We start from the raw sequence: 16,837 nt of genomic DNA, 5'->3' as shown, positions 1-16,837 counted from the left end.
GATTTCGAATTTCACATGCTCATAGGAGGTTTCCTGTCATGCTGAGTGAATCCCACTGAAAACCAGCAAGTTCTCCTGAAGTAGATGCAGCTTCCATGTACTGTATGGGTGGTTACAGCTTTTGTTGTTGCTATCATCAGTACAATTATTTTGCTGTGTTCTTCACTGTATTTCATGTCAGCTGTCATGCTAATTGAAACCTGAAGTAAATTATTATTAATGATTAGAGTAGTATATCATCATACAATAAATATACACACTTCTTGAATAGTAACACTGAGCCTAAGAAAGTTAATAACTTGCTTGAACATGGCATGAAATCACAAAGGGGGATAACATATTTAGTACGATGAACAAGAGTGAAAACAACACAAAACAAGTTTTCAGTGTAAACTTGAGTATCCATGACCTTTAAAAAGTTTTCAGAAGTTCGTCTGCACTCCGAGCAGATTCCCTGTGAGTATATCACACAGCTCTTTATTTCACTTGTCCTGTCTCACCCTCTATCCATACACCTTTTCAGCTCTCGAAAAATGCCAGTATAAATGTGCTGTGAATTATGTGTGCACATAAATGTTCCTTTTCTTTTTATCCTTCGTTAGGACATTGTGATTTATACTGATCAGCTATCCGGTATTGTGTCAGTTATACCAGAACGGTGGCATTGCTCTTTGGACTGAAGCAATAGGACAGACACTGGCAATACAGGGTACCTCTCGCTTGGCAAGTTTTGCTGCAGAATAGCTGTGTCCTTCTCTGGGAGCTATCAGAAAGTCTCAACTGAGAACTAGCAAGCTCTCAGTCCATTTGATACTATTCCAGTCAAAAAGAGCTTGCCAACTTTTTGTGATGAAACAAACCTATAGCAGAGAAAGGTTTAGAAGAGGGAGAAGAAAATTTATTCTGGCATCTTGTAGGCAGACATCCTGTGGAAGGTGCTAAAGCACACCTGGAAAGGCACACCTGATCTTCGTGCTCGGGAAGCAAGAAGCAGAGAGCCCCTCCATTTCCCTCCTGTTCCTAGTGGTGCAAGCCATTTACACTTCTCCAAAGCAAAGCAAAGTCACCTATGTGTGTGGTCTTGCAATTTGGGTTAAAAGGAAGAGAAGAGGTTTCTGCAAGTCAGTTACAGTGGTGCAGTTTCAGAGCAGCTGCTTGCAACACCAGAAACACGGCCTGAGAGGTGAGAGGACCTCGGCAATTTGGAAGCAGCACTGTACAAGTCCCCAGAAATCTGAAACCACAGACAAGTAATGGAATTCTGCTTTCAAAAATCTAAACTTTTCAGTAGCTAACATGGTAGCTGTCATGTTTTGATGATAATTAATTTAGATGACTATCAGTACCTTGGTCAGAAAGGGACAAAGAGAGGAGCCAGCTCTGATGAATGCTGTGTGAAAGACGAGGAAGGTCTTAGGCCATTAGCGATGACTGATGCTGTAGCAGAAGCATATAAATGATGTACCAAAGTAATACATTAGGGCACAATATGAAGCCCTGCTACACGTGAGGAATACATCATCAATCAAATTTCCTGAGAAGGCCTTCTCTTTACCTAGCAAGGAGGACTTGATGGGAATCCCTGTCAAGTCTCCACCTGATACCAAGTTTTTAAATGTTGCTGGATGTTTTAATTTGCAGACGTTATTGGACTGGGAGTGGTAATGCTTTGGCTGGTAGTGCAAAGGAAGTCTTGTTACTGATATTAGGCTCTTTTTGAGTTGGGTGCATGGGTTATTTTGACTTGGGTTACTTTAGAAGAAGAGTTCTGAGATACTTTGAGAAGCACACACAGGCTGAAGTTTCTGACAGCTCCTGTAAATCATCTCAGATGTCAATGGCACATGGCAGCTTCCAAAAGAGAACATCAGCTCTCTTCTGCAGATGTTTGAACACTAAAGGAAGTCCTGCCGGTGCTGCGTAGAACCAGTCCTGGGGCATTTATATGCCCTAATGTGGCTGTATCATCAGCCATGCTGCCTTGTTTGGTGGGTTTAAGTCCTGTAGAAAGGGAATATTTACTCTATCTTGATAACAGTTCCTATTTTATTGAAACAGGTGCATTTCCTTTGCCCAACCAACATATTTGGTGCAGTCAGTGAGGCGTCTTCAGTTGCCAATTGCATGTGACCTCCATGCCTGGGAAAACTTGTGGAAGGGTAGCTACGTATGATGTCTGAACTCAGGACTGAATTCAGATCCTGGGCAGTATTTTTCAGATTGCTGTAGTAAGGTGTAATAGTTATTTTATGACTTTCTTCCTGTTCACATCAGCAATTCCCCCCTTTCTGATGCATCTGTACTTTAGTTGTTAGCTTATAAATAGTTTAATTCTACCATCAAACTGCCAGGAACAAGCATTCACTGCCCTTCCTCACTGTCTTGTTTTTTTTTCTTTCTGATTTCTTGTGAGCTAGCATGTTCAATTCAATGCTTTGCATATCCAGCTGCCTATGTATTAACATATAGAGTCCCAAGACTATAAACACTTTTCTCTGTTCGGCATGTTTGAACTAATGCATTATTTAGCTGAAAAGTTTCACTTTATTTGCCTGTTTCAACCTATACTAGATTTTATTGTGTTGAGGCCACTGGGTTTCTCAAATGAAGCTGGTGTCTTATTTGCAGTATGTTGCATGGTCTGAAGAATTTTGTCTATTTAAGAATATGATACAGCACATAAAACTGTACTTTGTGCATAAAACATACAGTAGAAAATGAAGTTCAAGTTTATTATACAAGCTCTAAAATATTTTCATTTTCCATAAAAATAGAGTGGAGAAAAATCCAGCTTTTAACTTCCTCTGAGGTTACCATCCTTCTGCCCTGCCATTTCACACGCCTCACAGAAGACATTGGGACATAATCTGAGCAAAAGTAAATTTTCTGTCTGGCCCATTCCATCACTACAGAGCTAACAGAGAGATTTAGGCTATGAATCAATGGAAATATGATCTGGATGTTTAAAAGGACAAAAATAAATAGAAAAGATGATCTTGTTTCAGTAGACAGGTTTCTTTCAGTAGGAACCATAAGCCTCCAGCTGTCCTCTGGCCTCAATTTTGTTTAAGTTAAAAAAACACTGTGAGAAATGTATGTTGATTGCAATAATGATTGGTTAGAAAGCCTCTAACCTGATTTTATGTGGGCTTTTATGTCCTCAAGAATTTTATTACAAATATAGCAACATCTGTGCATACCAGCTCATGGTATAGGAGAGCATTCTGAAACAAAGGAGTGTGTTGCAGCCTTTTTGTGCTGCTGGTAGAGCTACCTAGCTTCAAAAATCTCCAGTGTACACTAAGTTAAGTCTGAATCCTCATTCAGTAACAATGAAGTTCATGTGTTTCTTTAACCTACCATTCACTGCAAATGGCTCACAGTTTCCTGAAGAACTCCTAATGAGCTGACGGGTTTGGGGGAAAAGAAATCGTATTTAGAAGGCTTTATTTGAAGAAATCTTTTTTTCTGGCTGAGTCAAGTCAAACCTGCTGTGAAAAGGAAGAAGTTTGATCTCAGAGTGGGTTTGCCCTTTTATTTATCAAATGCTTGCTTCGGGGATGTTTCAAAATACAGATCTGGGCAAGAATAATGTATATTTGTTGTTTAACATTGGTTTAAAAATTTGTCTTGATTGCATAAGTTGCATGACTAATTTTTCCTTTCATTAACAGTTGTCCTTTTTTTTTTTTTTCTTTCACATATAGTCTAGGTAAAATCTAAATAAATCAATATAATAATGACACTATATATGTATATTGTTATTTAACCATTGCTCTCTGGGGCATAGTTATGTCAGTCATATTTTACAAAGAATTTCCAGAGGCTGTTATAATCGTTACAATCTGTTCTGTAGTAAAACCCTGCAAATCAGCATTTTCTTGGCATTTCAAGGGTAGTAATGGTGTTGTATGGGTAAATAAGTAGCAGAATCTCTGACTAACATGGTCCTGTAAGCACTACAGGAAATAACACATGCAGCATATGCAACTAAAACACTGAACAAATGAATGATCTTTATACTTTTATTATTACAAAGACTTTTTCAAGTCATCTAGCATGAGAGCCACCCCTGAATTTATGCCTGTAAATGTCAAAATATTAATATGCACTGGTGTCATTTGGAAACCTGTCAAACATGCGTTTTGTGCTGTCTTGAATTATTTTGTATGTATATTAAGTAGGCATCAAATTGTGCTTAAATCAAAGATAAATGATCGCTGGTTTGGATGTCTTTTTCTGAGAACTACCCAAAAATGACGATGAAATTGGAAATTGTATGCAATCATGTTTCCCCAAGAAACAATGATCTAAACATTAAAATATATAAATCTTCTTTTGCATGATATCTAGCCAGAATGAACTCTCTAAATATTCCTTCTAGCGAAATTCTTTAATAAATCAGATGCAATTTATGCTAACACTGATGTGATGAACAACATCCCATAGATTTCTTCCTAAATAATTTTCACCCACAATTTTTTCAGAAGACCCAAACGCACACAGGACATGATACAAATAATCTTAGCATTTTCTACCCCATTTCACATCATCATCTTAATCCATCAAGGCATCATATGCTGAACACTGTGCCCAGTGTAGTTTAATTCCAGCCATAACTTGTGCTGACCAGTATCAGATAAAATCCTTTTCAGTTCACAATATCATCTGTTAAGGCAAGTGATATAACCTAAAAATATCTATATTTTCCTGTCAGTTTTCTGTGTCCAGTATTCTACTTAGTAACTCTGTTTCTTTAATGCATTATAGAAATTTTTCAAACCATACTGGTACTATCCATACAAATGTAAGAATAACAATTCTGATGAAGTGTCAGAGATACAGATGTCCAGTATGAAACTATTTGGATGCTTCTTGTACAAGATCCAGAAAATATGAAATGAAAGCTATAGAGTAGGTCCTACCCACAACTCTTGGCTGCCTAAACTGTATGGACATCAAGTAGGCAAGATACGTTGGGACATCAGCAGGAGAAAGAGAAAGGAAGACTGTAGGGATGGAATAGAGAGGGGTTCAGCAGCTGGAATTTAATGCTCTTCTCTAGGAAATGCTGATTATCAAGTTATATTAAGGAATTGCCTCTTCTACCTGCAAGACAATTTGTCTTGACAAGTCTTTTAAGGAGAGCATGTTAAAAGCACAAGGGAACCGAACTAGTGAGAAACGATACTGTATGGGAGTGAATATATGTATTACTTGATATGGTGCCGGCGTGTTCAGCCTTTATTATTATTATTGCAAAGCCTTTTATTTCTCTCTCTGTGGACCATAAGAAATACCCTCAGAATCCTAAGAGAATGGGACTCCAACTTTGGACATTCATTAATGAAAACAATAAGCTATTTGGTTTTGCATTCTGCCACAGTAGCTATGTTTTCTCCATCAGTGGCTTATTGCTGCCTATCAATTATATATTTATTTCTTATGTTCATCATAAAATGAAAAGGCTAATGAAAATGTTTGGTATAGATACACAGCTGCTGACCTGAAAGGTTGAAAAGCAATGGCTGTCAGCAAAGAGCTATAGTTACTTCCCTCGGGATAATTCTGCACATCACACTGACAGGGCACTTCTGCTGGTGCTTAGGCTAAATACTGATGTGCTCCCCTTACTTGTCACCCCTCCTGGTGATACTCTGCATTGCTCCCGGGTACCTCCTGTACCTTTCAGATATATGCACTCCCGTTTTCCATTCTCATGGCCTTATTCCGTTGTTAACCAAAATACTTAGCCTTCTCTTCTGGAGACAACATCCCAAAGATGGAGTATTTTTAGGCCAAGTGTTTTCAAAGCCGGTTCTAGCACACTTGTTGTCTGACAGTCAGCAAATGCCCACAGCCAGAACTCCACACCCTATATACTCCTACTGAGTAAAATACAGTAATGTGCACCTCTTTGGTATAGCACAGTTAGTTTTGTCATCCAAAGATAAAAATCAGAATAATCATGGCAGGTGTGAATCCTTGGATATATACGGGTTCTTTGTTATCAGATTTTGCCTCTGCATGCCCTTCTGTGCTCTGGGTTTGTAAAAACTCATGTCTGTAGTTGCGTGAGTCAGTAAATTGTTTATTTTCTCAGTGGAAGTTTGCTCAGGACATTGAGGAGCTATTTCCTCCTAATTAGATCCCCAGATTCCTCTTATAAAAAAAATCTTAGGCTTCAAGGAGTCTGTTTGGGGTCATTATTTTCTTGATAAATATACTCACCACCACTCCAGATTTCCCAGAAGGGAGACTGCAGGGTAGAAGAATGTTGTTTTGCACGTTATATTCGATGATTGGTTCAAATTACTCAATTTACCCAGTATTTTCAAAAAACAATCCTAAATCATCAGTCAGCCACATCCTACTTCCAGTGCTGATGCCAGACAGTCATTTTCCCTCAGAGCATCGTTGAACATGAGCTCTCCTCAGCTTGTTTCATACTTTGATGAACCAGATGGCTGCAGGGGCGGGTACTGAGATTTGAGATATTTCATTTGAGATGTGGATAGTTGTTTCCATGGTGGGTACTCTGTTGGAAAGGAGTGGACAACACTGATTTTACCTGTGCTAGGCAGAAGTTACTGACTTCTAAAATTTACCATCATATTTTCCTAAATCACTCTGAGAAGTTGTCTTGCCAGATAGTATACTAAGGCAAGGTGCCTTATCTTGTCTAGTCTTTGAATGGGAACTCACAACTGCACCTCAGATAATGCAGAAAGAGGATGTCATTTGTATAGCACCTGCTAATGAAACAAGCAACATTGTTTTGGTCTTCAGATCAATAAACAGTTCCTCAAAAGTAAAAGTAAATCCTTCATTTTAGACTCAAAGTTGAGTTCCGTCCCGTGTAAAAATGTTCATTTTCACCTGTCACAAAACCTTTTGTGCTGTGTATCTTGTGATTATTACATTGTGCTCGTTCTTTGATAATTGCTCACCTTTACGATTCAGCGTTACCAAGCACAGCTTCACATTTTCATTTATTCTCTAGGTGCTGAACTCAATCTACCAGAGATTTAGGCTGCTTGAAACACTGGGCTTAGGTTCACACAGCCTAAACCCCACCTAAATCCCAGCGTTTCCTTTTGGCCTTCAGAGACACCGAGACAGCTGGGTAGACCGGGCACTGCAAGCTAAGTAGAATTACAGATATGCAACGCTGGACTGTAGCAGATATATTCAGATGCTGATACAGACACAGTCTTATTCACATCTACGCTAGCCTTACAGCAAAATATTTACAAAACAACAGCTGTCAACTGTTGTGCAGCTGATTGCGCAGCAGTAGTGTCCATCACACAGTCCCACCAGCCAGGGCTGTTTAACCCATAGACGGTTGTAGAAAGAGGAAAATACTGCCTTCAGATAACTCCCCCATTAATAAGGGCAACTGCAACATTCACCTTGCCAGCCAGCACCTCTTTGCCCCTCTTTAATTGACATTTTGAAAATATAATATTGCCAGTATTGAGGAAATGTTTTGGATTATTTAAGTGGACATTTATTTGGTTGAAGCCTGTTTAAAACCTGAAAATATAGCAGAAACAAACTTTTGTACTGATTGAAAACACACCTTTTTTACTCCTATGATTACAAAAAAAACCTTACAGATACTTCTTGCATTTGCCATTGTTTGATTTCTTGCCAAGTCTCTGAGCTGCATTTATGCAACACAATCCCCACAGCATTGTAAACTCTGATAACAGTTGTGAACAAAGAAAACGAGAAGCTGAGATGTGTGCAATTTGTGCGTATTACTTAGTATTGAATCGCACCCATAATACAACACTAGAAACAAACTCAAGCAGCACCAGCGGCCAGCTCGAGCGTGCAGGAAATGCAGCCACGCTGCCTGCACCCTCTACTGGCTGATGCACAGACCACAAATGGCTTTCACTGATTTTTTCTTAGCTTCAGGAGAAACCCTGGAACAGTATTTACCAGCAAAAATAAAACATCATCATAATTAAAAATAGTAGGAATTTTGATTCTCCTATTTGTCTGGAGCAGGAAAGGAAGTGAAAGGTCTGAGGAACAGAAAACTAATGCATTCTTGGTGGAAAAACTATTTGTAGAGAACCACTGCACTCACTTTCTACAAGAGAATGCCAAAGTTTGCCAGAGAGAAAGAGATTAAGCTGTATTGTGCTTATTCTGAATGCCAGAGACACTGTTCATTTAGTTCTGCAAATGCCAGATGTGGAATAAAAAAATTGTATTCTGCAACAAGACCTTTTAGAAATTTGAAGATTAAAATTCAAAGTCATGTCTTTCTGGTTGTGGGATTCCATTTAGCCACAGACAGGTGTTATAAAATATTTGTACAGATTTCACTTACAGTTCTTTCTAGCAGGCCTTGTATAAAAGAAAACTGAGATTTCAAACTCCATGTAGAGTGCATATTGTAACATGACCACAGTGCATAGAGGATAATATATTCACCTGGCTTATGACATCAGTTAGATAATAGGCTTGCCACAGTTGTTCTATTGCCTTATCTTTCCTTCTTTCTCTCTCATTTTCTCTCCCTTTCTCTCTTCTTTCTTCTCCTGCATGTACCTAAAGTTTCTGAACATTGCGAAATTATTATTTTAGAGACCCAAATCTTCCTTTTGTAGAACAACAACAACAACAAGAAGAAGGAACATTTAGATAAATGCCATTTTCTCACAACTTCGGTATCTGCTGGTTTTCATGTGGGCAGACTGCTGTTCTGAGCAGTCAGCAAGATAACCCCGTATCTCTGCCTACAAGGATGCGAGCGAAGGCTTCCTGAGGTTGTTTATTCTCTTGTACCATACAGAGGTATCCTCAAATATTGTGCACAGAGTAGTGGTGCTGTTTGTCCCTCCAGTTTTCTAGTGGGGCTTGGCAGCCAGGTACTGCAGACGTGGTATGATCCAGTGTCTGTAAGTGCAGCCAGAGACACAGCAGTGCTTCATCCAGTACGCTCCGTCACACAGCTAGGAGGAAGACTTTTGCTGTTGTTGGCCTGCTATTAAATCACCAGAAAGACTAGATTTTACAGGAATAATATTAATGGGCTGTAAATAATGGCTTGTTTATACTGCAATGAGATTTTCAGAAATCACAAGTGATTTGGTCTGCCTTCAGTTTACTTTCTTAAAAGTAACTTTATTTTCAAAGGATTGATGTGTTCCCCCCAAGGCCTGCAGTCATCTGGTAAAGATGACATTTCTTCAGGTCCCTCAGGTTAGGACCTCTTTAGGTCGCTCTGCCTTGGAAATTCTTGGCAAATTTAGTTTTTATTTTTTTAACTCTTTGCATTATCTGTATGTTCTTGCCTGTACAGGTCTGTTTAAGACAGCGTGGTTTGTCATTGCATGGTGAATCACATCTCCAGACGTCATGAGCTTTAAAACATGCTAAGATAAGCAGGTGAAGGTATTGCTGCTTCTACAGTGGTATTTTTATATTGATACTATCTCCTGGGTTCCTCATCACTACTGAGGCTGATTGATGCCTGCAGAATATAGGGAGCTTTCTCTTTCAGAGTATTTTTCTGTTGGCTCATTATTTCCTAACGCTTATTATAGCACCGTTTCATAAACCTGTGGCGTCGACTGCTCGGCAGAAGCAGCAGGCCCCACACGGCTCTCTCCGGTGCCTGGCCTCTCTCAGAGGCCCTGTGAGTGCCTCTGCAGCACGGAGCCGCCGCTGCACCTGCGACGACTGCGCCTGTCGGTGCCAAGCAGCTGGGGCTGGCAGGGACGGCAGCGCCCGGGCCCGGCTGCCCTGCACAGGCAGCTCCTCGCCAGAGCAGCCCGCAGGCCTCCCGCTCCTCCCCGCCTCCACGCCTCCTTCTTCCTCCTCCTCCTCTGTGTGAGGAGGTGGCCTCTGCCCTGACGACTGAAAAATCAGAATGGGTTAAATGGAGATGAAGTAGGGAAGATAAAATAGCCTGGCTCAATGTCTCCACATGGTCACTGACAAAGCCCCTTGACACCAGCCCCATACCCAACCCCAAGGCCTCGCCGCCTTCTTTCGAGTGCGGTTCACATCCAGTAGGTTGACAGTGTTTACAGCTCTGGAGGAGTGTTTTCGAACTGCGTCTCTTTTCGGTTGTGAGGAATTAACTGGGACTGCATAGGTTTTAATTAATGCATCATGTTATCTGGTGCATCTGAAAGGAAATTTTAAGAAATATCTTCGCAATGTCGGGCTCTCTTGGCCAGGAGCCATAATGACAGCCAGGCTAATTATATCGGTCACTGAGTTATCAGTGCAATCGTAACTGGAGGCAAACAGACTCCAATCAAGTCAAGAGAAACTGGAAGTAAAATAATGATATATTTCACAATCATCTTATTACCGACTGATTTAAATAAGGACCTAAAATGCTTTATCAGTGCCGAGAGAGTGTCAAGGTTTCAGCAAGTCTTAATTCAAACAACTTGAAGCTTTCCCTGTTTATGGAAACTGGCTGGTGGAAAAGTAAAAGATGTTCTTCATTAAATGCATGCAGAAAAACAATTTACTATTTTTACTTGCAGATGCTAACAATCCAGCCTACATTTTTATTTTTCTGCTCAGGTCAGGTATGAGGAAACAATCACAATTCTCTGATAAGGTCCCTCTAACTTCCATTTAATTACACCAGAGATGAAGCTGGCTCGTAGTTCTCTGTCCTTTACTGTCTGGGTCAAAAAGAGCACAAACTGCCTGTAAACTGACATAGCGCGCCACCTTCTTTGGAGAACGTCCCCATATGCTTTAAAATTCAACATGTCGTAGTACTGTCATAGTACCCTTTTCAACTATAGCTTTAAGCTAATTTAATTAAAAAAAAAACAAGCAATAGATTGGCTTTCGCATAGTGTAAACAGAAAACTCTTTTCATAAATGCCTTTTGTAATTAAAAAAAATAGTCTAGCCCCATGTTTTTCTCTATTTGGTCTCTGCTGTCTTCAAAGAATAACTGAAATTTTGGAAAGGGACAGAGCCATAAAACTCTTCTGGGCTAAAAGTATTCACAGCCATATAAACAAGGAAATGGATTTTATAATTAATTCAGAATTCCCTGGCAAGCGCAGCAGTGTAACATGTTGTAATCTACTGATGAAGTTCCAGTAAGAGCACTGGCAGTGGCTTTCTGTATCAGCATCAGTCCTTCATCAGCACCTGAAAGAACCTGAGCTTCTGAATGTCAGAGCATCCACAGGCAGACTGTGCCTGTCCATGCGTCTGGTCGAGGCAGTGCAGCGCTCAGAGGTCAGTCTGCAGGAAGAGGTCTTGTGTCGCCCCCGTGTCCCGCGTGCCTCCCCTTCCTCTGCCCTTGGGAGCTGTGTTGTAGGAGCTCACTGCTCTGAAGGAAATCGCCGGTGAGATGTTGAGGCTGAATGGGCATCTGACACCTTCCAGCCAAGCTTTTAATCCAGGAGGATTTGACTTCACAGAATGCTTTGCCATCTATCAGACTCTTGGTCATGGCTGTTAATTAAATGTAGATGCAAAATAAATCTACAGTGCAGAGATACAACATAACCAATTAAATATTCCAGTACAAGGTGCTAATGATAAAAAGCGAATGTCACGAAGGACAACCCGTATGATGTCCGAATACAAATCCCACCAGATGACACAATGTACGATTCCCATCACGGGCCGGGAGGAAGGGAACCGCTGACCCTGACCGCTGAAGTCAGGCACGGCGGGAGCGGCAGCGGTAAGGACAGATGGGATGTGAGAACGGGCTCGGGGACTTTTTGGAGGTGAGTGAAGGGATTTGAAGTTGAAACTCTTAGACTATGTGCTTCTTATTTCATAACTCTTGGTATGTTAAAGCCTGGCCATTCCTAAGTAATAGAGTTCTTTGGATACAAGGAAAGCATCACAGTTTTTAAATGTGGTTGTTTTTATTAAAGAACAACATTACGTAAAGCAAGTAGGGACGAGTGCTTGAAGTGACGGAGGGACTGGCAGTCCCCTGTATCTTTGTGAAGAGTCTCAAATGGCTGCGCCGTGAGGAGGGACTGAGTCTTTAAGGGACTCTGTTCTTGGCAAGGTTAAACCAAATGAATAGCAATAACTAAGCAGCTGTGGCTGACTAAAGCAGCTTATAGACAGGCATTATAATTTCATTAAAGGTTTGGCGACTGGGGGCAATCTAGAGAATGTAAACGGACAGGTGAGTAATCTTAAGTAAGTTTCAGGAAATCAAAGAAGATATTTAATGAAGTTACTTGCAAGAAACAATTTAATGAGCCATCTTGAGACAAGCAAATTAATGAATAATTAGAATGTTATATATGTAAACAATCCTACCTTTTCTACCTGTTAAAAAGGTTAATATTTTTTCTTGGGAAATATATCCTGAACCAATCTATATTTAAAAGAGAAAGATAATACTATCCTAAGTTATATGTTTCAATAGCTCGTGAAATTTCTGTCAAAGAATGGAAAAATCTTCCCAGTAATACTTCAGATGCGTACTTTATATAGTTCAGGTACATATTTTAGCTTGGTTTTGCTCGTTGGTAGCTTCTTTTTTCTTTTTAGCGTTTCATTGTATGTTTTGCTCTTTTTTTGAAGTTAGGTGTTTGGATGAGGGTTGTATGAAGGGCTTCGGGTTCTCAAAACTGAGAGAAAGGAGCAGAGAATGGATGGAGCAAAGAGTTAAATTTTAGAGTATTACAGGACACTGGACTGTGCATTTTCCATGGATTCTCAATCCAGCCCTATGCCCCTTCCTAGACCTGAAGCCAAATTTTGCCACCATGATACAGTTCTCCCCTTTCCCCAGCAATATTTGGGATGTGAGGTGAGCTGCTGTGCTGCTGAGGTCCTTGGAGGGAAGAAGTGAGGAGAAGCACTCAACTGAACGAGCAGAGTAGGGTGAAAGGTGATGGGAAAGTTAGTTATATTGATCCCACCGCTGGGGATGGGCAGAGCAAAAGTAATGCCATGAGTGAACCGGTGTCACACACAAACTGCTGTGAGAGGGAATTGATGGAAACCTTAACCTGCTGAGCAACAACTTGGTGTCATTTCTGCACGAGTGAGGATGGGTTAGGGTCAGGGGGAGACTTGACTACTAAAGGTGGGGTTGTAGCAAATTGGATGGGAGTTATGTCCCCCCCAAAAAGCTATGGTAGAGGGACAAATGGAAGAGTTTTCCACGTAGTTAGTAGGGAAAAATAACCTTATATGATTCTTGGAGCACTCTGATGGGGTGTTCACATGATGGCTCAGGGAACCTGGGGAGGCTTCATAGGTCTGCCCTGAAGGAGCAAGAGGAAAACTGGACAGCTGGATTCCACTGGCTCATCAAATGAAAACAAGGGTGTATTTATTTTATATCCTCATTATTTCTTACATTTCAGTGCAAAAAACCCACCCTGAAGATAAATTTACTCCAGGCTCTTGTGCAGATGAAGAACGGCAGAATAGCTCACAAGGTATTGCCCTTGTTGGTGATAGTTTTAGGTTGTAGCCACCGTCTGTAGCTGGTGGCAAGTGACTGATATTCATATGCACATTTTCTTTCTGGTTTTGAAACCTTTTTTTCCCCTAGTGTTCCCTTGAGAATAGCATAACAATGTGCATAGGATTGCTCTGTCAGCAAAGACTATGGCTTTCCCCCCTTTATCTGAGAGCCATTTGCTTTCAGCTGCAGTCAGAGAGTTAAATTTCAGAGCACCAAAGGATGCTGGACTTTGACAATTAATCATGGACTATTACAATTATTGATACTTACCAGGTGAAAAATGTGCCCAGGACAGAATTATTCCAGTACACAGAAATGTCACAGGATGAACTGCTGCCGTGTGCTGTCATTCCTGCCATGGACATTTAGATATAGATCCTCAGTGGGACCCGGAGACGTAAATAGCCGGCCTGGCCTGTGCCCTGCCGAGACGTGCTCTCAGGTGAGGGGTGTGAAAGCCCAGCAAGTTTTTGGGCACCCTCAGGCCTCGCCTGGGGCTTGGATACAGGAGTGGCTGTGCTGTGCTTGAATAGCGTCAATATTTTAAAGCGAGGTGGATGTCAACACAGCAAAATACAGGTTTTTAGCACAACGTGAAGGGGAGTCTCTCTGCAAATAACAGGAGATGCTAATGAGCTCTCTCCAAGAGGCTTAACTCAGGATGCTTATAATCTTTTAGTGTATGGTTGTGTCTGTTCTTAAAAAATGAATAGACCTTTCAAAATTCAAAGGACTATTTTCCTTCCCCTTCTGATCTGGCCTTCCTTTCTCCCACGTACTCTGCCTTGCCAACTTTCCCTCCGTGCCGCGATCTGAGAAGCCACGCAGGCCAGGATCGGGGCTGCTTCCCTCAGTTCAAAAATAAAAATTAAGCGTCGAGAAACGCTTCAAAAAGACAGAAAATCGAGAAACAGCGTGCAAAAGCCCAAAACTCGCGTGGTTTGTGTGCGGTGACAGCCGGAGCGGGAGCAACCGCTGCTGCCGGCCGCCTGCCCCCGGCGCTGCGCGGGGCGCAACTCGCTGCGCGCTGCACCGCGGGGGCGCAGCGCCGGGGGGGGTGGGGGGGGTGGGCACGGCTGCGGCCCCCTGCCAGCAGCAGCGTGAGGCTGCGGGGAGCCCCCCGCATCGGGCTCCCCCCGGCCCCGAGCCCAGGCTGCTGCGCTCCGGCCGCTCCGACCCCGGGGGGAGCCGGAGCGGTGCGGGGCGGTGCGGAGCGGTGCGGAGCGCGGGGGCCGGGGCTGCCCGCGCTGTTCGCCGCGCCGCCGCTGGGGGTATCTTTGTACCATTTTTCATCCAGCAGCAATTCGGAGTGGAAACGTGGAATAGGGGGAGAAAAAAAAAAAAAAAAAAAAAAAGGGAAAAAAGAAAAAGGGGGTTTCTCGGGGGTTTGGGGGGCCCGCGCCTCCACCCCGGAGCCAAAAAAGATTACCCCAAAAGAGTGCCCCCCCCCCCCCCCCCCCCCCATCAGCAGCACCCCCTCCCCTCCGCACGCACACTCACACCCCGTTCCCATCGCGCTCACACTCACACTCACACTCACCCACCACCCTCGGGGCACCGGCGCGGCTCGGAGCCCAGCCGGCGGCCAGCAAGCGGATGGGAATCGCCTGGAGGGCAATTTCGGACCGGGGGCGAGCTGTTGGATTAGTCGGATTATCTGCCTGCTTGCAGCCGGGGAGAAGTAGTGTTTGAGCGTTTCTCTTGCTTCGCCTGATGGTCGGATTTAAATGGAGGTGGCTCGGCACGGATGAGGCTCCATTCCGGATGGGGATTTCCAACCCCGAGCCGAGGAAAGGGGAGAAAAATACCTAAAAATCCAGCTCGTTGCGAAGTGGCCGGGGCACGATTGGGAAACCTCCGGCACCCGGCGGCTCGCAGAGAGCCGGGGGAGGCGAAGCTGAATTACAGTTTTCAGCTGCGATTGCAGAAAGCGGCCGTGAACTGGTAAATACTTTGATGCTGCTGGCTGCGGGGCGAGCCCGAGTCGGGATGGGGCCGGGATAGGGCCGGGATGGGGCCGGGATGGGGCTGGGGGGGGGGGGGGTGCGGAGCCCCCGGGCAGGGCTGCGGTGCTGAGCCCGGGGGCGCTCGGCAGTGCGGGTGTGTGTGCACGTCCGGTGCCTTGGGTTTTTTTTTTCCCCCTTTTTAAATTTAATTGTTAATTTTTAATATTTTGGGGGGTGGGAGCGATGCCGGCAGGGCGATTTGCAGCCGCCCCTGCCCCACAGCAGCTGCCCTCCCCCCCGAACTTTTCCTGCGAGGGGCGAGCCCGGGGCTCCGGGGGGGCCCTGCCCGCCGCCGCCGTCCCCTCGCCGGGGGGCTGTGCGCTGGAGCCCCCCGCCCCTTCCCCGCCGCCGCGCTGGCCTCGTCTCCCCTGGCTGAAGGAAAATCAATTTTCAGCAGGCTTAATTAAAATTAATCAGTCAAATTACTTAATATTAATTGACTTATAATTAAAGCCAGAAAGTTACCTTGGAATCAGCAGAAAGGATGCTCTCTCGGAGCATCCTAGGGATGCGTGCGGTTCCAGATCAATCGCATTAAAATAATTGTTGAAATAAACCAAAACAGAGCCTCGTCTCAGTGTTGCGTTCCTGCTGCTGCAGGTGCCACAGTCTGGACAAGCCATTTTCTTCCGCAAATTTGCCGACCTTTTTAAGGAATATCATTTTAGTTTGACACTGCTTTTCCTTTCTGGAAGGCCAGCTTGGTTTAGCTTTAACAACCATGGCATTGAAACCCACTAGCAAAAAATGGAAATATATCTTACAGATGCTATAAATATCAAAGAGAATGTTTTTAGCACATTTAGATGTTCTGTGAATTTGAAATGAAGCTTTTTTTTTTTTTTTTTTTTTTTTTTTTCCCAGCAGAAGTGTAAGAAATTGTTTTAGGAAATATTTTTCTACTACTGGCTACTGGCTTCCACAGTGGCAATATTTGCATTTATCCAGAACCTTAGCAGAACCAGGCTGCACTGGTAAATTCACAGAGATAATTCATATCTGAAAACATGTATTTGCGATAACGCTCAAAATAACTTTTTCAGGTTCCCTGAATTCCTAGGTTATTTTTCCAGTTTGCTTGTTGTTACAGTAGGAGCATTTCTGATGCATCTACAGATTATCACTGGTGAAAGAGCAACACTCTGAGCTTTAGGAACTTCTCTACTTTTTCTCTGGGCAGGCTTAATTGAAGTAAAGGATACTTACAAAATCGCACGCGCCTTATTACAGGCACTGACAAGTGAAAGACCTTTGTATGATAGAAAAGAGCATTTTAAAATAGAGCCCATTACTCAGGGCCCTGATTTTCAGAGATCCTGATTCCCATTGACTGCACTGAGACTTGTGTGGGTTCAACAGCTGTAAGACGCAG

The 16,837-nt window shown here is 43.0% G+C and overlaps 1 protein-coding gene across 9 annotated transcripts in view; it reads left to right on the top strand.

Annotated features, from left to right (window-relative positions):
- Positions 1–16,837, top strand: part of NLGN1 (neuroligin 1) — a 419,732-nt gene that overhangs the window by 101,764 nt on the left and 301,131 nt on the right. For 2 of the 9 annotated variants that reach the window (XM_035334991.1, XM_035334998.1), the window contains exon 1: positions 14,438–15,403. The exons of 2 other annotated variants lie outside the window; for them this stretch is intronic. The gene's annotated coding sequence lies outside the window, so the exon portion shown is untranslated. Of the gene's footprint in view, positions 1–14,429; positions 15,404–16,053; positions 16,066–16,837 lie in introns of those variants that run through there. 5 more of the 9 variants (XM_035334995.1, XM_035335000.1, XM_035334999.1 and 2 more) reach the window with 5 other exon arrangements.

This window comes from Oxyura jamaicensis, chromosome 9 (assembly GCF_011077185.1).
Source record: "Oxyura jamaicensis isolate SHBP4307 breed ruddy duck chromosome 9, BPBGC_Ojam_1.0, whole genome shotgun sequence".
In the NCBI taxonomy this organism is placed as follows: Eukaryota; Metazoa; Chordata; class Aves; order Anseriformes; family Anatidae; genus Oxyura; species Oxyura jamaicensis.
This window is presented reverse-complemented; position numbering and strand designations above follow the sequence as displayed.